This window comes from Octopus bimaculoides, chromosome 8, assembly GCF_046866305.1.
Source record: "Octopus bimaculoides isolate indiv1 chromosome 8, ASM4686630v1, whole genome shotgun sequence".
Taxonomy (NCBI): Eukaryota; Metazoa; Mollusca; class Cephalopoda; order Octopoda; family Octopodidae; genus Octopus; species Octopus bimaculoides.
The window spans coordinates 76,179,895-76,204,894 of record NC_142935.1 but is presented as its reverse complement, the minus strand read 5'-3'; the positions used below and the strand labels follow the sequence as shown (position 1 = coordinate 76,204,894).

Sequence of the window (25,000 nt, the reverse complement as noted above, 5' to 3'; positions counted from 1 at the left end):
CCGAATTAATGCAACAATATCATCACACAATATTGTTTTAGCTAAATGAACTATGACACCATCTCTCAATGTAAAGCGCCAGGTAACATGCCCTTTTTCTATATTTGCTGTTTCTATCTTCCGTTGCACCGTGGAAGAAGAAAACAGTGATGCCAGTAAGGAAGGTGGACATGAGACAAATAAATAGAAAAATTGAAGATTGATAGAGTAGGAATGAGTCAGAGAGAAATAAACAGCTGTTATTCAGTAGTTAACCAGTAAGCGAGCAAGCAGTCGGGCGAGCAGACAGTGAAAGAGTGGACAAGAAAGAAATAGAGCGAATAAATGAGGAGAGATGGAAAGAAGAATGAGCTCTTCATAGATAAGAGGATTAGAGAGCTAACGCGGTGAAATAATGTGAAAAGCGAAAGCAGTGGTTGTGCTGAGATGGAAGAGATACAAAGAAGTCTAGAGATGGATCGGTAAATAAAAACAAAAAAGGGAGAAAGAGGGAGAGAGAGAAAGACATTGAGAGGGGCGTTGTAAATAATGGAAAAGGCGAAAGCCTTGCTTATGCTGAGATGAAAGAGAGAAAAGAAAGTGTTATTGAAAGATGTAGATTGGATCGATTGACAGAGAAATAAAAGATGGTGTATGAGAGAGACAAAGAGAGAGATATAACCAACAGTCGGTTAGTAAGGGACGCAAGCAGTCAGGTGAGTTGATGAAATGAAACATAAGAAATAAGGCAAAAGTTAAAGTAAAAAGTATAATAATTTCTGAAAGGAAACAGTGATAAACCCAGTCTTGTTTGACAATTACTACGTTAGTCTTTCTATGAGGTTATATTTTTAGTAGATGGTTAACTAGAAAAAATTGCTCCGCAGTGACACACAAACACATCCATATGCATGCCACAACATATGAGAGGTAGGAAATGAAGTCTTTTAAAAAATTTACATGAAAAGACAAAGATTAAATCTTGATATCAATGAATATATAGTTTGATTAAAATTAGAAATGACCATAATTACCATATCAAAAATATTTCTGTAGAAACAGTATTTCGAGAGAAGAATCAATGAAGAGAGGAGAGTGGGGAGACAATGCTGTTGGTGGTGGTAGTGGTGGTGGTAGTGGTGGTGGTGGGGCCGACAATAATTCCTACCTCTTGGTGAAGATGGTGGTGGAAATCGCATGCAAGCCTCCACTGCTCGTTAAAGTGATCAATAGTAGTAGTAACGATGTTACGTTGCTACAAACTCTTCCTTACCCAGCAACAACATGAGTAAGCTATCCTAACCGACAATACTACCATTACCAACACTAACACCCTATGGTAGTACTGATGGCAACGGAATACTACTATCAACAAGAATAGTAGTGCATTCAGCAACACGCCTCCAACTGCTCCGACCATTGCCACAAATAATAGTGGCAACAACTACAATACCACAATTACTCAATCTACTATTGCCACTTTCAACGCCAACATAAACAAGAGCAAGTGGAGAACAACAACAATCGAAATCAACACCAACGAAGTTGGAGACTAATACGAGCTGGGCCTTACAAAAATCCAGCAGAAGCAGGAGCAACGAGTTAAGTACCTCACGAAGGACTATCACTTGTTTACCTGAAGAATTCGTGGAAAATAGGTACAAGGAGATTATGTTCTTTCTGATATCAAATTGAAGCTTGATATGCACACCTCTTATCCCTGAAAAGAAAGGTTGAAAAGGTTTTGACCCATGTGTAACAAGAGATCTTTTATACTGGTTAATGCCAGGGTCGGGGCAGTTGGAGGCGTGTTGCTGAATGCGCTACTATTCTTGTTGATAGTAGTATTCTGTTGCCAACAGTACTACCATAAGTTGATCCATACAATATACATGAGGTGACGAAAGGTGAGAACCAGCTCGATGATAATAAAAAAAGCCTCGACTCACAGCTGATCATGAATTTCGTGAAAATGTTTTCAGAGGTCATGAGAACACGAGAAACTCGCACAAAATATTGGACAGAGGACCAAGTAGAACAGGTAACACCACAGGATTATAAAATCGCCTCTGAACCAGACTATATCAAGAGTTCAGTGTTGATTGATAGTGAGAGTCCAACATGATAGTGAGGGCATAAAGCCGAAGTGTTACAAGTATGATGGCAAAACTCAGTGACCGCGGAGATAAAAGGTATCAGTAAAATGGCTCACGGTAATGTTTCCAGCAAATTGTCTTGTGGTGAAAAGAAGGAGATTAGTAAAACTGACAATCCAGAGGGGGTAAGAGAATCGATCACTCAAGCCTGATGATCATAAGGATCATGGCTTCAGTGAGAAGACCACTGTCATCCACCAGTTCTCTGTCTTGTTCATAAGTAAAAGTTGATGGAGGTACTGTAAGATCAAAAATCCGTAAAAGCTGCACTGGTAAGAAAGGAAATAGAAGGGCGCCACAAGTTGATGAAAATACCATCAATAACTTATTTATGGATAAATAATACAGCAAAGAAATACTCCACGCGATGCGGAAATATTCTGTGGAGTATTTGTTCTGCTCTAACTTGGTTACTCCGAGAACCAAAGGAAAAAATAGCTCCAAGTGCATACATTTTTTTTAGATATAGTTTTCGTAAAGCTTGTTCTTGAGCAGAAATAATTATTCCTTCTGGCTCCATCTTTAAAAGAAACCATGTTTTAACCATTTCCAAGGTTCTTCATCAGCTTCATCTGATGTTTTCTAGAAAAACTCTCCGTGATAAACTTTCACTTTCCAGTTGATGATCTTTTCTCTCTTAGACCCATATTGTACTCCTAGAGGGTCTCATCATTGTCACTGATCACTGTCTCATTCAGTGCAGCCTCCTTCATAACACCATCTTCTTTTCTGACCAGTCTTCTTCCACCTTCATTTCTAGGAAAGTAAAGTTACGCCACGTCATTTCTAGTATGAAGGCACTCGTGAACAGCCATCATTTTCCCATTTTTTTTTTGTCCACGTTAATAAGTTCTTTCTTTCGCAACTCCTGCGCAATAGCAACCAAACCTACAGTTCAAGAGTTGATGCTTCTAATCAGGTTCCCAATATTCAGCTTCGATCTACATAGCTTTTTCACTCTTTTGGTATGTTCAGAAGAAATTTTCTCCTTCATTTTGTTGCTCATCATCAGGCCTAATTGTAAAATACCAAGATACTTGTAATCCTCTCCGTTCACTTCTCTTATGCGCTCATCATCTGGAGGTTGTATTCCACTGCGATCTACTTTTCGCTCTCTCCTCGGTTCAATAATAACACATTTTTCTTGACCAAATGCCATCTGGATGTCATGAGAGAAAATTCGTATAAGGGAATCAAGTTGACCTCTGCCAGCGCCGTAAATATTCAAATCGTCTATAAATAGCAGGGAACTAATTGGTTCCATGTTTTTTTCTGGAATTTGTAACTAAGTCCCATCTTCCTCAGTCATGGAGAGCGTTAACATACTAACAGAGAGTTTCGTTGAAAGATTATTCCTTCGATGTCGACATGTCCAGTTTCCCTTCTACCTGCTGTCAAAACTATATTCCAGTTCCTCATACTGTTTTTGAATAAATAATCATATTTTTAGCTGCCCCGACTATCTCCAGGCATTTTAGAATTCACGAGTGAGGAACCATATCATATACCTTCTTGCGGTCAATCCAAATCACTGATAGATTTGTCAACCTTCTCCGACAGTTCCTCAAAATTGCTTTATATATCAGTAATTGATCCATTGTTCCTTGTGATCTTTCCCTGCAACCTTTCTGTTCGTCCGCTAGCAGTTCATTTCTTTCAAGATGGTCAAGCAATTTCTTAACCATTATTCTAGTTAGAAGCTCCAACATCATAGGTAAACAGGCAATCGGATGATAGTTACTGGCCACGGCACCCGTGGTTGGGTCCTTCTGAATCAATACAATTATTCCTTAGACCATCTAGTCTAATACAACTCCTTGGTGTACACAGCCTTTGTAGTTTAGGATGCAAATTCGTCAAAACCTTAAACCAAAAACCCTGAACTAGGTCCTGGCCTACTACCTTCCACTTCATGAAGCCAGGTTACCCTGTTGTTGTATTTGACATTCTCTAACCAGATCTTGCTTCAAAACGAAGTTGCTTCTTTGCAATCGGGTAACTCTGCAGCTTCCTTATATCCTCCATCCAGAGTCTCATAGAACAGCTTCTGGTTTATTCTAGACAGTTGATTTTGTTTGAACTGTAAGCATCTTTCATGGTATCTTTTGATCTTAATTTGACCCGCTTTCATCATTTGTTTTAACATATCCGATATAGAGTGGTATTTCCTATTCATGTAATTCTGCTCTCTTTCATTGAGCCTCATATTTCCTCTCCTTACTTCCTCAATTTTACTTAAATCCTTCCGCCATGTATTGATGCTTTCTATTATTTCCTTTATTCTTTTCCAGAATAGGTATTTGTTTCTTTGTGCTTTCTTTTTCTTTAAACACCCCTATCTTCTCCGTGATGATCTAAACAGTGGCATACGTCACAGAATTTAACTCTGTCATGTTCTTAATTGGAATTCTCTTAAAAATTTCATTCGCTTTCCTGAGGATCATGACAACTTCATTCGCTTTGCCCAATCACATGACTTCAATGATGGTAACCGTTTTCTTTTCCACAAGGATCATCACTTCCAGAATTCTGTCGTGGAGAGCAGTTAATTCTGGGCTAATTTCGTCCGGTGACTCTCTAGTTTTAGGAATACTAATGTCTTCTGTAGATGGTAGATTTCGTCCCTCCATGTCTAAGCTCTGTAGATTCTCCAGTCCTCTGGGTATTTCTTCTGGAACAGTAGTCCCCTGCAGTTCCTTTTACGCTTCCATTTTAATCTCCTCTGGTTACATCTTCTCTAACTACTTTTTATCTTAATTCGTTTAATCTGATCAGCCAATCTTTGTTCACTCACATCCTTCAGCTCGTCATATAGATAATATTTTTTCCAGGGATCTAGTAACCTTTTCCTATAACCTCTCTTCTATGGCACACTTCTAATATAACATTTAAACAACAATTTGATATTCCCTTTTGTCTATTTAAATCTCCCTCGCTGTTGTGGGTCAATAGTTGCTTGATTACGACCGGGCCTGCACCACTGTTCCACAGGACACTTGCCAGGCTCGATACCTTCGCTTAAACCTCCAGCATCGTGAATGTCGTAAGGATTGCTTTTCGTTATTGACATTTCTCTTATAATTGAGATGTGTGTTTTAAGGTTACCACTAACCAGTTGTTATATCGTGCCACCATCACTAGCCAGGTTGTCAGCCAAGACTTCCGGGAGGCCTGTCTGCCCTCGTTGAAGCTAGTCGCCATCTGACTCATATAGTTGGATGGCTTTTAACAAGTTTTGTTTTTCGTCTTGCAGCCACTCCAACAAAAGCCACCCGCCTTACTAAGCAAGCGATTGCTAGGGTTGCCGATTAAGTCGCCGACGACCCGACCGTGAAACAGGTTGCACTCAATTACATGTTACCAATAGCACTAAAAGTGACCTGGCATATTATTAGTTATTGATATAAATGTCAATACTGTCACTGCTACCATCATTATTAGTACCACTACAAAGGCGGCGAACTGGCAGAACTGTTAACATGCTTAGTAATATTTCGCCTGCCGCTACGTTCTGAGTTGAAATTCCGCCGAGGTCGACTTTGCCTTTCATCCTTTCGGGGTCAATAAATTAAGTACCAGTTGAGTACTAGGGTCGATGAAATCGACTTGCCCCTTCCCTCAAAATTTCAGGTCTTGTGCCTATATTAGAAAGGATTATTAGTACCACTACAACCAGTAGTATTCTTATTATCACCGCAATTACCATCTCTATTATTGTTATTATCCTCACTACCATTATCATTATCAAGATTCCATAGTAGAGAGGGTAAAATTAGGATTTCAAGATTTCCGGCACAGAGATTTTCAGTATATGTTGGGTCGGAATTGGGTGGGCGCACGGCGAGCAAGCAAGTTTTTGAAATTGAAGAGAGAAAACGAAAAAAAAAAAAAAAAGAAATATATCACTATTATAAAATGGTAAGAGAAAACAAACTAAATCTATTTAAAGTGACATGCAACTAATTTACTAACGTTGATGATGAAGGAGAGGAAACAAAATTTTTAAACCTGCATTTAACGTAATGCATATGGAAATATTAGCCCTAATTTTTATGAGATATCGTAACCAAAGCTGAAACACAACCTCAAAATAACAGCTTTTAACATAAGAAACGCAAAATCACAGGTAAGCAAGATTCCAACGTTGAAAACAGAATGAAAGAAAACAAACTAGATCTATATCACTATTCTGGGCAGAGAGAGACAGACAGAAAGAAAGAGCACAATAGAATAACATATATAATACTATTCTAGATAAGTTTCTAACATTGATCAGAGAGAAAGAATTAATTTTAACTGGCAGAATCGTTAGCACTCTGGGAAAATACTTAAAGCACTTCATTCGTCTTTACGTTCTGAGTTCAAAGTCCACCGGAGTCGACTTTGCTTTTCATTCTTTCGGGGTCGATAAAATAAGTACCAGTTAAGAACTGGGGTCGATGTAATCGATTAACCCCTCCCCAAAATTTCAGGCCTTGTGCTTTTAGCAGAAAGGATTATTATTATTATTATTATATGGTTGGCTTTTGCTTTGTGTTTGTACAAGTTCATTCTAAGTTTCACCCAGAGACCTCAAGAGGCAACAAGTTTGAAGTTCAAGTTGGTGTTATGACTAGGGTGTTTTATTTTTGGTTTTGCACAGGGTATTGTTCTAGAGAAAGTCTGTCAAAACATAAGAAAGAAGTTTGTTTTAAAAGTAATTTGATTATAATATAATAGTGTAAAAGTTGTTTGCTGTTATGTACATTTAAAAGAACAATTGACAATGTTTACAAATTAAAATGTTCTTGGGATTACATAGACAATATTTTTCGGAGGATACGAGCAATATTTTTTTAATTTCTTCCATGTTTGGATTTCCTAGCATCTGGGACAGGTAGCAATCACCTTCTTTCACATTGATCCTGTTGCCACAGGGGCATCCTATGTCGATTATCATGCATGTTCTTTCTTTTTTATTCACCGCAGCAATGTCCGGTTTCCGATTTCTGATCAGGTGATCGCACTGAATCATTGCATCCACAGGATTTTGCGATTCTCATTCTCGGTGACTCCTTCTGGGGTTTGCTCATACCACGCCTTCGCTCTTTGTAGGCCGTGATATCCACAGAGCTTCCAATGGATCATTCTTACCACATTATCATGGCATCTTTTGTATTCGCGTTGTGCCAATTTCGGGCATTCACCTCTCATCACACGTTCTGCTGTCGATAATGTTGTCTATTCTGCACTTCACATAGTTGGTCCATATTATTATTATTATTATTATTATTATTATTATTATTATTATTATTATTATTATTAATATTATTATTATTATTATTATTATTATTATTATTATTATTATTATTATTATTATTATTAAGTATGAGTCAAGTACTGGGATCGATGTAATCGACTTAGTCCCTACCTCAAAATTCAGGCCTTGTGCCTATAGCCGAAAGGATTGAGCATCAGAAAAATACTATGCGACATTTAAAATTTTGATTTCAAATCCTGCCGAGATCATCTCTGCCTTTTATCCTTTTGAGTTTAATAAAATAAGGTACCTGTCTAAGTACTTGGGTCAATGGTGTCAATTAAATCACTCATCTAAAATTTGCTAGTCTTATACTTAAATCAAAAACCATTATAATTATTAGAATTATTCAGCTGTCTCTAATAAATTTTGGATATTGACTGTTCCCCTCACATGTAAGTATGCTGTTACTGTTGTTACGAAATTATAAACAACTATGCATGTAAAATCTCTTGAATTGATTTTACCGTCACTAGCAGTAGTAACTACAGCAGTAGCAGTCGCTTGACTCTAATGCTTTCTGCTCACTTCTCATTAAGTATTCGATATGTCTTGTAAATATCTCTTTCTTTCATCTACACTTTCATTTTGATTCTCTCTGTCTAAGTTGTACATCCTCTCGCCTGTCCTCTTTCCCTCACATGCACTCAACTCTTACATGCATTCATACACCAATTCTTCTGTAAAAACCTGGCATACAAAGATATATTGCCGTGTTTGTACATACACAACACACAGTTTCCCTCTCAGCTTCTCTGTTCTCCCGCTTACACGCGCATTTCCGATCTTTCTGAAACTCATTCAGTCTTTTTTCTCCTCTCCACACACACATACACATACATACACAAACACATAAACACTCATTCCATTCATACTCAATAATATTTTACATATTGTCACTGTTCATTTCATGCATTTTCCCACACTATTACTCCCTACTCTTTCCAGCTGGAATAACAGTGTTCCCTAACAACCCTCTCTTAATTGCAATATGAAAGCGTTTTCCCGTAGTTCGTTTATGTGAGATCCCTCATGGCAACGCCTTTCAAACCTGTACCTTTAATTCTTTAATTACTTCTCTTTCCATTCTCTATTAACTACCAACTGGCCTGTTGACTGACGATAGTGGAAGCCTGGCTTCGGAGGTAATGAGTACCCAGTTCATAAAATCGGCTCTCCCATTACGAATTTGATGTCAGCATTTTTATCTACGCACCAAACAGACGTGAACACATACGACATAGAGACCTTCAACAAGCCCCTGTTAATCTTTCTTTCACTAACACATTCTAACCATCAATGTCTATTTGTTAGATTTGACCTTCCATTAGTTCAGTGCTCCATCCTGTCCGTTTCTAACAAGAGAGGCGTGGTTACTCATTATGTAGCTTGCCTACTACGGTTCGAGCGAATCCAGAATGTTTAGGGAGGGGGCTCGTCATGATGAATTCACAACACTGCTTTGCCGCCAGAACAAACTGTCCCTTTATCTGCTTACACAAAACAGCTGACAAAAGACTGAAAAGAAATATAAATAAATAAAATAAAAGAGAGGGGTAAAGAATGGAAGAGATGGATAGAAAGAGGAAGAGAGATATGACTGGAGAGGCTGTGATTTTAATGAGAAAGTGTAAGAGGAAAAAGACATGAAAAGAACGAATATGAAAGGAAAATGGAAGTACAGAATTATGAAAAAAAAAAAAAGTTGGATAGAAATAAAGTGAAAAATAGCATACGTTAAAAAAAGTGAAGAAAGTAAATCTCAACTCAAATTGAACTGGGAATTTTTGTGATATTTAGAGTGACTTCAATCATTTCATTAATTTCCATTTCCGCTTCATTTGCTCCTTAAATTTAAAAAAATTTTCTGCGGTCTTTCGAAGATCATTGAGGCAAAACAGTTTTTTATTATCAAGGTCTTACAAATGCGTGTATAGCTTGGCTCATACTTAAGTAGTGACTGCTGGAGAAATCCAGTTTATGTAAGCATCTGCATTTATGAGAGTAGGAATAATCCAATGGCTAAGAAATTCGTTTCACAATTAAGTGGTATCGGGTCGTTCGAATTCGTGGTACAATATCCTCCTTGAGTCAACCCATGCCCAAAAAACAGAAATTTGCTAATAGAAACGGCCGATCTGTACCTGTTCTTGGTGGATAAACATATTCTTTTGCCCAGTTTAATACCACCAACTGCGTCGCTTTTGCCTTTATAAAATTTTATAACCTGAGCATACCTCCATATCTTGTTGCACTGCTTCCTGCTGCAGTAACTAGAGGAATCGTGGGTTCTTTTTTCCGTTGCTCTTCCGCTTCTGACTAAATCAATAAGAAATATATATATGTATGCGTCTGGTACGCTTATATATGTTTATTTTAATGTGCATATTACTTAATTTTTTTTCTTCAGTGTCCCACGATTACATTATATTATATATTGTAGAATATCTCTTTTTGAATTTAATTTCACACTTTTTTCTTCCGACTCCCTTATTTGACAGAACAGAGGCGAACTCAGTTTCGTAGACAACTGCACTATCTGGGCAGGGAGTGTGCATGTGTATGTGTGTATGTATATATAGATGGAAAAAATAGTACCCCAAATACCGAAGGTAGAATAACATGCTTTTTGATTAAAACTGCAAAGACATCGCAGAAACTGCTACTCAGAGTTTCACGTTTGCGTTCGTCGGATAGTTGTGATCACAACTGTCCGACGAACGGGAACTGAAGATCTGAGCAGCAGTTTTTGTAATGTTTTGGCAGCTTTAATAAAAGAAGTATATTCCAATTTCACACAATCAGGCCTTGTATTAGGTGTACGTAATCTGGTACTAAGTCTACTTCATCCTGTCAAAATTTTATTCACCCTCAGTTATGGACTACTTTAAGAAACTCTGCTTTAGAGGCATCCGCACCGAAAATTGACAGCTTAGATTGCGACCAGGTTTAACGCTTGTATCTGCACCTGTTAAAGATACTGCAAATTACTTTACACGGTTTAGGGTTTCAAAAGAAACTACTTTGTTTCGTGCCTGGCTAATTCTGCTGCAAATGATCTTGCGCAGAAGATGAAGATAATGTTAAATAGTAGATCCATGTAGACGATGCTGTAGCTTATATTCATTATTATACTGACTCGGAAATTGTGAGGATGTAAGTTGTAAGTCAGGAGAAAGAAGAAAGCAATGATGGAAATAAGGAAGATCTTATATTAAGAACCTCTATTGAAAGGTTAATTCAGTTGACCGGTGAAATGCCAAAAATTCTAGAACGCAGTTTTATAACTGAACAAAAAATAATGAACGTTTATAGTTTATTATTATACTGGCACTGTTATTTTAACTTTATTAACATTTCAAACGCTTTTTATTTGATGTTTCCTTTTCCTTTAACTGATATGACTCAACTTACTGGAAATTTTAAAGGTTGATGCGATGGTTAACGTTTGGGCCATTTGTTTCCTTCGAACTATCCGTAAACTGATTAATCTGGAACACTCGACAGGTCACAACGATGCCAAATGAGTGAGTGTATATATATATATATATATATATATATATATATATATATATATATATATATATATATATATATATATATATAAGTTCAAAAAAACAATAACAAAAAAACAACAAAGTGAGCTGTCGCTCATAATGAATATATACCGCCGTGTTGCACTTTGATACAAACATTTCAGTAAGTGTTCCCATATAAAATCATTCATAAAATCTGATAAATCCGATGAAGGAAATATGTTAGCATCATGCAATATCTATTCATTGCCGTAAATGAAAAACCAATATTATTAGATAGGTGCAAGTTGTAGCACAATTTGTTTTTATAAGATTTTGTTTTTATCAACAACATTTTTTCTTATTGTTTTGAAAAATAATTCATTCTGGCATTGTGTTATTGATGAATTCCATTTTGATAATTCATTCAAAATTAACTTAAAAGAGGAGACAACTTTCTAATGTATGTGATGGTGCACCAGCGATGATAGGTAGGTATAGAAGGTTTTCAGTTTTACTGAAACAAGAAGTTTCAATGTACTTATAAAACATTGTGTTTTACCTAGCAACATATTGTTGGTAAAAACCTCAAAGAAGAGTTTCATGAAAGTTTGAAGATATACATCAGAATTACAAATACAATTAAAGCAAAGCCTCTTAATTCTCGACTTTTTACAAATTTATATAAAAAAAAAAACGACCTATTTAAAGATTTTCTTCATACAGAAGTTAGGTGGTTAGGAGGTGTCTTACAAAGGCTCTTAGAGATATCTAATTCATCAGTGGAGATTTTAGGTATTACAGACTCTGCACTTGCTAAAAAGTTAAAGCTAAGTAAAAGAAAATCATTTTTTTATACCTGACATACTTATATGGTAAATTTATCGAAATACAAAAGAAGTTTCAATTTAATGAAATGCAAAAGAAGTTACAGTTATTGAGACTAGAACTGCTATTTTAAGTTTCCAGGTTGAACTTGGTTTATACAAGTGTACTTTGAGCTGGTGCATCTTCGGTATTTTGTAAATTTGTCATCTATAGAGCAATCAGAAGAAAGTGTTTTTGATGAATGGCTGATCTATACAAACCAGATTAAAGATTTTGCAACACGATTAAAGTTCGATTTAAAGTCTTCTAAACAGAAATTTCTGAATGGATCATTCCCCCATTTGCAGTAAACTTTAACGGAAAGTGTAAATTTAGACATATTTCTAAAATAAGAATTTGTTTCAAGTTCTTTCCATTTTCAAGTGAAATCTATATTCACATTTAATGAAATTGGATATTATTGGATGAATGAAAAATCTGTTACAAACAACCCTAAGACATATGTAGCTGTTGCGCCCATTTTAGTAACGTTTTCAAGTTTGTATACTGGGGAATCTGGTTTTGGTCAAACGCATTATTTGATATGAAAGAAGCACAGAACGTGGTGATTTGAGTCTCAAATTCGAAAACCTTCAATCTAAAACACACACACGCACACACACACACACACACACACACACACACACACACACACACACACACACACGCGCGCATATATATATATAGTTCTTAATTTAATTGTACTGAAAAAATGTTTCATTAGCAGTAAATGTAATTATTTCTATAATTACGTAATTAAAATTCATTATTATTTGATTAAAATTTTTTTATAAGTGCTGTATATTCAAATAATCGGGAGATATATAAAACCTAAAGTTTCATTCATAGCTCTATTGCAAGGAAGAATCATCTTCCCAGAAGCCAATATCTAGATTTTTTAGTGAGCGTTTTGAGATGGAACAAAGTATACCATATAATCTGATTTTCTTTCTCGTTTCAAGTATAGAATCCTTAAATCCCTCGTCAATCATAAAGTCTTCAATACTCGTCGAATCCACTTTGATTTCATCATTTCGTGGCACTAGAAAATTTCGTTACGAAAGGAGGAAATATTTTAGCAAAGAGAATTTGCAGCTATGTATGTGCGCAGTGTGCATGTGTACGAATGTGTGCGTACATGTATGCGCGCGCGCATACATACATATATATACATATATACACATACATACACACACACACATACACGTGCATACATACATACACGTTTTACTTATTGGTCCTCATCTTTTTTTCTTTTGTATTTTCCAGAAGATACAAGTACATTAAACCTGAGACTATCTCCTGCAAAACCTAATACCAGGCTTCATATTCTTTAATGGCTGCGATAAATGGGCGAAGAAAAGAGAAGTAACCAAATGAAATGCTAAATATTAAAACTGATCAACAATAGCTTTCACTATTTCAGTTGCAGATTTTATTTCAGACTTGAAATGGTCAACATGGACGCTCTTCAGACTATTCGTGTGATAAATGTAAGATCAATCGTGCAAGAATTGACTTAACTATTCAACAAATCTCATATTATATTTATTTAATTGTCTATAAATTTCCTAAGCAAATTCATCATTTTGAATGAATTTTTTGCGATTTTCAAAATAAGCAATTAACCAACTTAGAAAATATCATTACTGAAGACGAAAAGATTCCATTCATAATGCAATATTTCCATAATCTTCTATAAAAAATGAAGGACATTGTACATCACAAAAATATATTATGAAAAATAGAGGACTTTATGAAGACATTCTGTCAAAACCAAAATTTTATGCAGAGCAAAAGAACTTTCAAGTAAAAATAATGGTCTCTTTTTGACAAAACATAAAACTTCTAAGTTCATATGTTGCGTTCGTGATTTTCTCAAAGTAGCTAACAGCGTATAAGTAACTTAACCTTTATTTTCTCACATACGCACAGGGCTACAATCTTCAAAGAAAAGAATAAAGCAAATTGAACCGACCTGTTACATGACTGGTACGTATATTACTGAGCCCGGATGGATGAAAGACCTCAGCAGAATTTGAGCTCAAAACGTAGAGGCTGACTTAAAGTTTAGTCTACTGTTTTATTATTCCATCTCATTTCCTTGTAGGAATATTAACATTAAAACACAGCAAGCTCTACCATATTGATTCTTACATCTCAAATTGTAACTCATCATGATTGTGACGTTTCCATCCTTACAAAGCCTTTGAGAATTTGAGCCAGCATGTTAAATAAAGGTACTTCTTTTAATCCAGCAATGACAATTTACTCAATTATTTTTTCTCTATAATATATATATTGATACTTTTTTTTACCAAATAAATATTTATATAATAATATCAAGTATCATATTCATTCCCAAACATACTTATTTTATATTTCATTTAAAAAATAAGCCTGTGTAAAAATTTGGTGAAATCAAAAGATAAAATACTATAGATAAACAAAGTACTGGCGTTATTAAAGTACACTTTTAGTCACAAAAGATACTGTCTGATTATCTTTTACTTGTTACAGTGTTTAGACTGCGGCCATGCTGGGAGCACCGCCTTGAAAACATTTTTAGTCGAATGAATCGACCCCAGTACATTTTTTAGCCTGTTACTTATTCTATCGGTTTTCTTTGGCCGAACCGCTAAGTTACGGGGACGTAAACACATTAACACCGGTTGTCAAGTGGTGGTATGGGACAAACACAGACACAAACGCATGTATATATATATATATATATATATATATATATATATATATATGTGTGTGTGTGTGTGTGTGTGTGTGTGTGTGTGTGTGTGTGTGTTTGAAAACATAGGGACACAGTACGCTTGTGTCACATAGCCAACTGGAAACAGTGGTCCCTAAGGCTAAATATTAGTAGCATTCTTCCTTTTCCTGGGACTACCACATTAAGTTGGCAACAAACCATCACTTTATCGTGTTGCTACTGTGTAAGTCTCTCTGAGAGATTTAGAAATGCAATATATATATATATATATATATATATATATATATATATATATATATATATATATATATAGATATACAGGGCAGGGAATCATCAATTAGTAATAAAAATTAATAATTAACAATTTTGCCGGGTAGCTCAGTATGAAAAAACCTTATCGGTAAAACCATTTATAATCATAAATATATAGGGATTAGCAGTATCCTGCTTCTCCAACATACTGAGAAATTCAGAAACAGCAGCCAAAGAACTACTGATTCCAAAACTACAAATTTTTCTCTAATTGATAGCGATATTTATGGTACACACAGAACAAAAAACAGAAGAGAAGAGTAAAAAACAAACCTGCCTTTAATTAATTTGGTACGACGTTTCACGGTTAGTGGTATGAAATTACCTCATTCCGATCTTCAGCCAAATATTTTAATAAATTTGTCAATGTCTAAATAACTCACGTTAATTTTGACCATGCGACATCATCTTGATGTCGCATGGTCAAAATTAACGTGAGTTATTTAGACATTGACAAATTTATTAAAATATTTGGCTGAAGATCGGAATGAGGTAATTTCATACCACTAACCGTGAAACGTCGTACCAAATTAATTAAAGGCAGGTTTGTTTTTTACTCTTCTCTTCTGTTTTTTGTTCTGTGTGTACCATAAATATCGCTATCAATTAGAGAAAAATTTGTAGTTTTGGAATCAGTAGTTCTTTGGCTGCTGTTTCTGAATTTCTCAGTATGTTGGAGAAGCAGGATACTGCTAATCCCTATATATTTATGATTATATATATATATATATATATATATATATATATATATATATATATATATATATGTGTGTGTGTGTGTGTGTGTGTGTGTATATTTGTAATATAATATGTGACGATTATTCGGTTGTCATAATAAAACTCCGAGTTTCGGATGTCGGGGCCGCAGAAACCTGTACCACCATTTCTTCAGTTACAGAGGCAATTAAAATAACCCATGAAAATGACCGTTAAACAAAAGGAAATTACTATGTAAATGACCGTTATTAAGACAAAAGAGCTATTAGAATGGCCGTTAAATGAGGGGAAAATCCGAAGGGAGGAAGTAAAAAGTAATGGAGTAAAAAAGCTCATAGCAATCGCGTGTGCGCGCATGTACATACATACACATGCGCGTATGCACACCCACGTACATCTGCCTATATGCATATGCTCACTCAGACTCGCATGAAACACACACATGCGCACCCACACATACACCAAATAGATGCACATATTATGCAACCATGCATGTACACGTATACAAGACCGCGCGCGCGCACGCGTACACACACACACACACACACGTAACCATACAGGCACAGTTATATTCAAATGCACGTCTAAATTACATACATGCTATATATGCATATGCTCACTTACACTCGCGTGGACTCCCACGTATATATGCAATCATACACATGTGCATATACATGTATACAAATATACATACCCGCTCACACGCACACACACACACACACGCGCACAAAATTTCATATACACGTCTATATAGGCACAAGAAAAATGCAGGGTGGAAGGTAAAATACAGGAAAAAAGTGTAAAAATATATAAAGCAATAAAAATATTAAAATATATCTATAAATATGTAAAAAAAACATGTAAAAAAATATATAAGAAATATATATAAAAAGTATAGAGAGATAAAAAGCTTGCCCAAGGTGCCACGCACTGGGGCTGAATCTGGAACCATGTGATTGTCAAGCGAGCTTCTTACCACTCACCTACCCACGCTTTATATATAAAAATTGTTAGTGATGCGTGGTTCTTCAAGATAGGTTTGTTGGTGATACACTGAATGTTTCATCTCATCTCATGTGGAAAGTTTGCTGTGACTGTATGAAATGAACAATTTGATGTCAGAATAACTTGATGCGTTCGAGAATAATCTATTAAAATCTCATAGAGTGAAATGAAATACAAAACTATATGGGTTTGGTGTTAGTTTCAATTTAACAAGTGAATTAATTCTGAATTCTGAGATTTATTGGGGTTCGTTGTAAAATTTAAAAAAAAACACATTTTAAGCTGTTACTTAAGCTTGTTCATTTGCCTTATACTACATTCAATATGGAAAGATTACTGTAATAGTATGAAGTGAACTACATCTATATTGCCAGAACAACTTGATCTCGGCCGCTTTGACCTTAACAATTCCAGCTGGTTATATTTAGTTAGTTTTTATGATTTTCTTTCCTTAATTAAGGGTAACTTCACCTGTTAAGAAAATATGAATAGATCAGCGAGTGGTCTTGTGGTGTGAAAATAACCCATGATGAGCGTCTACAAGCGGACAGGTAATTAGTGTCAAAATTGGCTTTTTTGTAGTTCGCATACCAAGTCAGTATCAGTCCAGGAAGCAAATAGACAACCAGGCAGACTTGCTAATGAATAGTTAATTGTGACATTCCAATAAACAGATACGTGAGAGAAGGAGGGTAAAGTAAAGGAGGGAAGGAAGAAAAGAAAGCTAGAGGCCAAAAGGAAAAGAAGAAAATAAATACAAGTATAAAATAAAACTAAATATATGCTTAATAATAATAATAATAATAGTAATAATAATAATAATAATAATAATAATAATAATAATAATAATAATAATAATAATAATAAGAAGAAGAAGAAGAAGAAGAAGAAGAAGAAGAAGAAGAAGAAGAAGAAATTCTTTTATTAGTCACAGGGGCATAGTTAAAGGGGAACATCACAAAGAGTGAAAACAAGAACAAACAACAACAATAATAATCATTTCTATTATAGGCACAGGGTCTGAACTTTTGGTGGAGGTAGGTGGACGATTTCAATGACCCTAGTGCTAGACTGGTACTTATTTTATTGAGCCCTTTTAAGGCCGATAAAATAAGTGAAAGACAAAGTCGATCGCGGCGGAATTAGAACTTAGAACGTAAAGACATACAAAATGCCGCTAAGCATTATCTTCGGCATGCTAACGATTGTGCTACCTTGCTGCCTTAATAATAATAATAGGGGCGGGGGGGGGCATTCGATTAGATCGACCCCAGTACGCAACTGATACTTAATTTATCGACCCCGAAAGGATGAAAGGCAAAGTCAACCTCGGCGGAACTTGAACTCAGAATGTAAAGACAGGCGAAATACCGCTAAGCATTTCTCCCGGCGTGCTAACGATTCTGCCAGCTCGCTGCCTTGAGTAATAACAATAATAATAATAATAATAATAATAATAATAATAATAATAATAACAACAACAACAACAACAACAACAGCAACAACAATAATAATAATAATAATAATAATAATAATAATAATAATAAACCTATAAATACCTAGGAATAAATGAAGGTTCTGGTATCCAGCATGCAAGCATGAAAGAGAAGGTTAGGAAGAAATGTTATAGAAGAGTTCGAGCAGTTCTGAAGTCTGAGCTGAATGCATATAATAAGGTGTTAGCCATAAATTCCTTAGCAGTCCCAGTTGTTCTTTATAGCTTCAATGTGCTTAACTGGAATACCAGTGAAATAGTCAAAATTGATAGAAAAATCCGCAAGCTACTGACTTGTAATAAGATGCACCATCCAAAGGCAGACGTGGATCGTCTTTACCTTCCCAGAGCTCAGGGAGGTCGAGGCTTGATCCAGCTTGAACTTACGTACAAAACCACCACAATCGGACTGGCCAAATACCTTGAAACAACCAACGATTGGATGCTGAAACTTGTTGAAAAACATGAAAGACCAAAAAAACTTCATTCTATTCTGAAAGAGAGCAAAAAATTCGCTACCGAACTCTTAGATACCCACCAACTTGATCAGGTTGAAGGAAATGCGCCAACTGCTGCTGCAAAGAAAATAAAATTAATTGCAAAGACAAAAGCACATGAAAAATTAGCTAGCAGATGGGAACAGAAACCTCTGCATGGCAAGTATGTGGCTCGTAGCAAACAAGCTGATGTCGACCAGAAACGCACGCATCAGTGGTTACGTAGTTCAGGGCTAAAAGCAGAGAGTGAAGGTTTCATATTGGCTGCTCAAGACCAAAGCTTATTAACCCGGAACTACCAAGCCAATGTGATAAAAAATGGAGCTGACACAAAATGCCGATTTTGTAACGATGCGATTGAAACTATAGACCACCTAATCTCAGGGTGTAGAGTCTTAGCACCTGTAGAATATAAAACAAGACATGACAGAGTTGGCCAGTATTTACACTGGACAATATGTCAGCATTATAAAATCAAAATCGCTGACAAATGGTATAAACACCATCCTGAAGCTGTGACTGAGGGAGAAAATGTATCGATTCTCTGGGACTTCCCCGTACATACTGACAAGGCTATAAAAGCTAATAAACCGGATATTATTATAAAAGATCAGACAAAGAAGACGTGTTTATTAATTGACATGAGTATTCCCTCTGTTCATAATATAGCGGCGAAAGAATTTGACAAGATCAGTAAATATAAAGACTTGCTTATAGAAATTGAAAAAATGTGGCACCTCAAGGCGACTACCATACCAGTGATTGTAGGATCTCTAGGAATGATAAAAAAAGGTACTGAAACCTATTTGAAAATGATACCAGGCTTACCATCCCTACAGGAAGTGCAAAAAATCGTGCTAACTGGAACGACTCATGTACTAAGAAGAGCATTATCGCTGTGAAAACAACATCCATTCATGAACTTTTTCTTTTCTTAAATACATGTTTTACCTGTGAATTTGCGTGTGTGAACTGGGAATGCATACAACGAGTTTCTCTGCCCTAGGTGTACGGAAAACACTCGGCGAGAAATGGAAGAAAATTTGAAGAAAGAAGAAAAAAAAACAACATAATAATAATAATAATAATAATAATAATAATAATAATAATAATAATAATAATAATAAGGTAGTGGCTCACATGGCATCTAATCTTAACTGATTGGAAGTGTTATCTTGTACATTGTTATGTCTTGGTATATAAGATGGGCTACAACAAATATTCTGCTCAATACCACAGGTTTGCTTGTCAGTTGCTTGACCTTAACCAGTTGAGCATGTCCCTTAGTGGCTGACGGTATGTGCATCATAGCCATATGTTGAGAGGAATTCTTTGGGGTTTAGATAATTCACCTTTGGAAACGTGGTTGTTTTGTTCAACATCCTTAAACAATCCTTATTCAGGGATCTTTTGTGCGGGATGGGCTACTCGACCTGAAGAAAATTGTAACTGGGTCCTACCTGAAAGGTCATGTACTGTTTATCTTGATATGAGATCACTATGTCGCGCACATATGGTTGTGATGCATGTGCCTGGTGCACCCTTATCAGACGATAAGGGCTTCGTATATTTTACCCCAGTGTCAGTTTGATGGCATGCGCTGCTCTTTAACTCAATAATAATAATAATAATAATAATAATAATAATAATAATAATAATAATAATAATAATAATAATAATAATAATAAGGCAGTGTCATCACTCATATACTCAGCAGCTTTTGTAGATTGGACAGAATCTAGACAGAAGAACTAAGAAGGAATTTAATATGAATGGAGGACTCCAGCCAAAAGCAGGAGTAGCAAGATTATACTTACTTAGAAAGGAAGGTGGAAGCGGTTTAATATCAGTAGAAGACTGTGTGGAGTTAGCTAGAGTAGATATAGACTCCTATGTAGGTAGCAGAGAAGAAAGTTTATTAAAAGCTGCTAGAGTCACAGCAAGACATAGGGAAACCAAAAACCTAAGCAAAGTTAAAAATCAGAAAAAAGAACAGAAATTATCTGACTGGCAGAGAAAGGCGTTGCATGGTAGATTCCCAAAGATAGTTGCAGCAGATAGTAGTAGTGAGACATGCTTATGGTTGCAGGAAGAAAAGCTGAAAAGGGAGACAGAAAGTTTGCTAGTAGTAGCACAAGATAAAGCATTAAGGACTAATTGGATAAAAGCCAAGATAGACAAAAACGAAGTAGATTCGCAATGTAGGCTATGCAAATCAAAAGAGGAAAGCGTTACTCATATAGTAAGTGAATGTAGCATGCTGGCACAGAAAGAATACAAGAAAAGACATGATAACCTAGAGAAATCCACTGGGAGTTATATAGAAAGCTAGGATTTGAACATACTGATAAATGGTATCAATATGAACCTAGTAAAGTACCAGAAAGTAAGAAATATAAGATGTTGTGGGACTTTAACATTCAGACGGACAGAGTAATAAAAGCTAGGAGGCCTGATTTAGTAGTAGTAGATAAAGAGAATAGAAAGTGCCAGAGAATTGACCTTACGGTCCCAAATGATGAAAAAAATCAATATGAGAGGTATAGATAAAGTACCAGGACTTAGCTATTGAATTACAGAGACAATGGAAAGTACGGGTAAAATGTATCTCAGTAGTTATAGGTGCATTGGGATTTGTACAATGGATAGAGAAAATAGGCATAAAACCCAGTTTAGTACAGCTCCTGAAAACAATGTTATTAGGGATAGCTAGGATAGTTAGAAGGGTTCTTGGCCTCTAAGGTTACTTGTAGCCCGGTGTCAGGATTTTTTCTTTTGCAACAGTCTAATCTGTTGTGTGTATATGAATATAATAATAATAATAATAATAATAATAATAATAATAATAATAATAATAATAATAATAATTGAAGGGGACAATATCAAGCACTCAGTGATGAGGGAAAGGATCAGAAGAGAATGTTATCGCAGGGTGAGAGCAATACTGAAGACAGAGCTGAACGCGAGAAACAGGATCGAAGCGATCAATGCTCTAGCCATACCAGTCGTGACTTACAGTTTCAATATCGTTAACTGGTCAATTACTGAAATATGTAATGTTGACAGAAAAATACGAAAACTGTTGACAATGCATAGAATGCACCACCCTAAGGCAGATATAGAACGTCTTTATCTACCAAGAAAAGAGGGAGGCCGAGGACTTCTACAGCTGGCATTATCAATGAAGGTAGCCACAGTTGGCCTAGACACCTATCTGAAAAACTCTGAGGACTGGATGTTAAAACTTGTCTTAAAACATGAAAGCAAGAAAGCATCTTACTCAGTAACAAAACAGGCAAAGGAATATCTAAGTGAATTCCAATTGCAACAAATTCAAGAATTAGACGAACTAGAAACACCTGCAGAAAAAGCTAAGCGCTTGAAAACCCGTGCTAAAATTGCTGCCTTAGATATTATGACTGAAAAATGGCATGGAAAACCTCTCAATGGCAAATACCCAAAGAGAGCGAATAATGCAGATATTAACAAAGCCCTTACCCACCAATGGTTAATGGCCTCTGGCTTGAAATCAGAAACAGAGGGGTTTATCATAGCAGCCCAAGATCAATGCCTACCTACAAAGAACTACCAGGCCAACATATTAAAGAACGGCAGCTCCCCATTATGTCGTATATGCCAACAACAAAATGAGACCATCGATCATGTTGTCTCCATGTGCAGTCTGCTTGCGCCTACAGAGTATCTCAACAGGCATGACAGAGCTGCACAATATATTCACTGGGTAATATGCAAAAACCTGGACATGCCCCATGATAAAAACTGGTGGGAACACAAACCACCCCCAGTACTTGAAAATGATCACATTGCACTCCTCTGGAACTTCACCATTCAAACTGACAGAAAGATAGACGCAAATAGGCCAGACATCATACTGAAAGACTTCAGACAAAAATCATGCCTCCTCATTGATATGACTGTCCCAATTGATATAAACGTATCTGTCAAGACCTACCAAAAACTGAGCAAATATAAAGATCTTGAAATAGAAATTAGCAAAATGTGGAATCTGAAGACGAAAACAATACCTATTGTCATAGGTGCCCTGGGAATGACAGCGAAACGGGCTGATTACTACCTAGCTCAGATACCAGGAAACCCCAAAATGACTGAAGTTCAAAAGATAGTGCTCATGGGAACTGCCAAATCCTACGTAAAATACTGTCTATGTGATCTCAAATTTTAAAGCAAACACATAATTTTCTTATGGTTTCTTAAACATTCACTTGAACAAAACTGTACAAATCCAAATATATGGTACCCTAGGCATAACACCTACATGAACTTCTAACTTGTTGTCTCTTGAGGTCTCTGGGTGAGACTTGGATCCAACTTGTACAAATGCAAAACAAAAGTCAAACATAAAATAATAATAATAATAATGATGATGATGATGATGATGATGACGATAATGATAATAATAATAATAATAATAATAATAATAATAATAATAATAATAATAATAATAATAATGGCTGCCCGGTCCTGGCTAAGCAGGAATATATTCACAGACACGACAGAGCTAGGACCTACATACGCTGGAAGCTATGCCAACACTAAGGAATAAAAACAGAAAAAACATGGTATAAACACACGCCAGAAAAGGTCACAGAAAACGAGAAAGCAACCATATTCTGGGATATGCCAATACACACAGATAGAGAAATTAAGGCAAATAGACCAGATATAGTTGTCAAAGATCATGAAGGAAAAAAATGCTTTCTAACTGATGTATCAATACCAGCAGATGACAACGTTTCCCTAAAAGAAATGGAAAAACTTTCAAAATACAAAGACCTGGAAATAGAGGTAACTCGAATGTGGAATCTAAAAACAGAAACAATTCCTCTCACAGTAGGCGCCTTAGGTATGATAAAAAATATTCAGACAAATACACAACAAAAACACCAGGACTTACAAATATATGTAACATACATAAAATTGCACTACTGAGCACTGCACACATCCTACGCAAAGCTCTTTCAATACAGTAACCATAAGAGCATCACAGCAAACCACAGCACATACCCAAGGCACACAGAGCTGCGCTCGGTAGTGAAGTGAAAGTACGCTATAAAAATAAAACTACTGAATAATGATAATAATAATAATAATAATAATAATAATAATAATAATAATAATAATAATGATAATGATGATGATGATGATGATGATGATGATGATGATGATAATAATAATAATAATAATAATGATAACAACTGTCCTGGTGCAATACCAGGCAGTACCTTTAATGGTTTCTGGTCTTAACTGATTGGAAGTGCTAACATGTACATGTTTTGTCTTTATGTAAAAGATAGGCTACCGCAAATATTCTGCTCAGTACCACAGATTTACCTGTCAGTAGCTTGACCTTAACCAGTTGAACATGTCCTTTAGTTGCTGACGATATGTGCATCGCTGATCACGAGCATCATGGCCATGTGTTGAGAAGGATTCTTTGGGGTTTGAATAATTCACTCTTGGAAACATGGGTTTTTCGTTCATCATCTTTAAGCATCTCTTATTCAGGGAGCTTTTAAGTGGGGCGGGCTACTCGACCTGGAGAAAATTCCAACTGGGGTCCCAGGTCATTCGATGTTTATCCTGATAGAAGGTCACCATATCGTGCACATATGGTTGTGATGCATGTGCCTAGCGTACCCTTACCAGACGGGGTATCATGATGGGTATGTTGGGCTTCGTATATTTGTACCCCAGCATCACTTTGAAGGCCTGTGCTGCTCTCTCACTCAATAATAATAATAATAATAATAATAATAATAATAATAATAATAATAATAGTAATAATAATGTGTGTGAGTGTGTGTAGTTGTGAGGGTTTGTGTGTAAACAAGACTAATAATTTTTTTTTTTTTAAATAAGATCAACAATTAGCAATTCTCAGTAGGGAAGAGCTATTCGAAGGCTGCTCATGGAAAACCCCCACAAAAGCCATGGATGCCCTGACTTTTGGGGCAGGTGCCTTTTTCGTTTCCTTTCCTTTTTCCAACTACAGGCGTATGCTCAGAGCAGGCCCGTTCACTCGTACCATTCTCGCCACTTTCATCCATCTTTCAGCAAACTGACTAAAAGACAACACTTCCCTCTCTACCCTTATTTTCCTTTTCAGGTGAAACTTGGAAAAGTTCATCAGAGATTGGCCGAAGAAAAAAGTGTTTGTCTTCAGCCCCCTTCAACTGGTACTTAATTTATCGACATCGAAAGGATTAAAGGCAAAGTCGACCTTGGCGCCTTACAAGTTTACATCAATTAGAAAACAACTGATGAATCACTCCATTGCTGAATTCAGTTCAATTTTGGCTAAAATACATGCAATGCAAAAAAAATTTTAAATACTGAGTAACAATGGATTAAATCTGAATATAGCTTAGCTCTGTCTTACTTAAAGTATCGT

The 25,000-nt window shown here is 35.9% G+C and overlaps 1 protein-coding gene across 8 annotated transcripts in view; it reads left to right on the top strand.

Moving 5' to 3' along the window:
• LOC106871811 (frizzled-5) overlaps positions 1 to 14,073 on the top strand; it is a 123,486-nt gene extending 109,413 nt beyond the window's left edge. For 7 of the 8 annotated variants that reach the window (XM_014918460.3, XM_089356668.1, XM_089356671.1 and 4 more), the window contains one exon: positions 13,086 to 14,073. The gene's annotated coding sequence lies outside the window, so the exon portion shown is untranslated. The remainder of the gene's footprint in view (positions 1 to 13,085) is intronic. The other variant, XM_089356667.1, reaches the window with a different exon arrangement.
• The last annotated feature ends 10,927 nt before the right edge of the window (positions 14,074 to 25,000 follow it).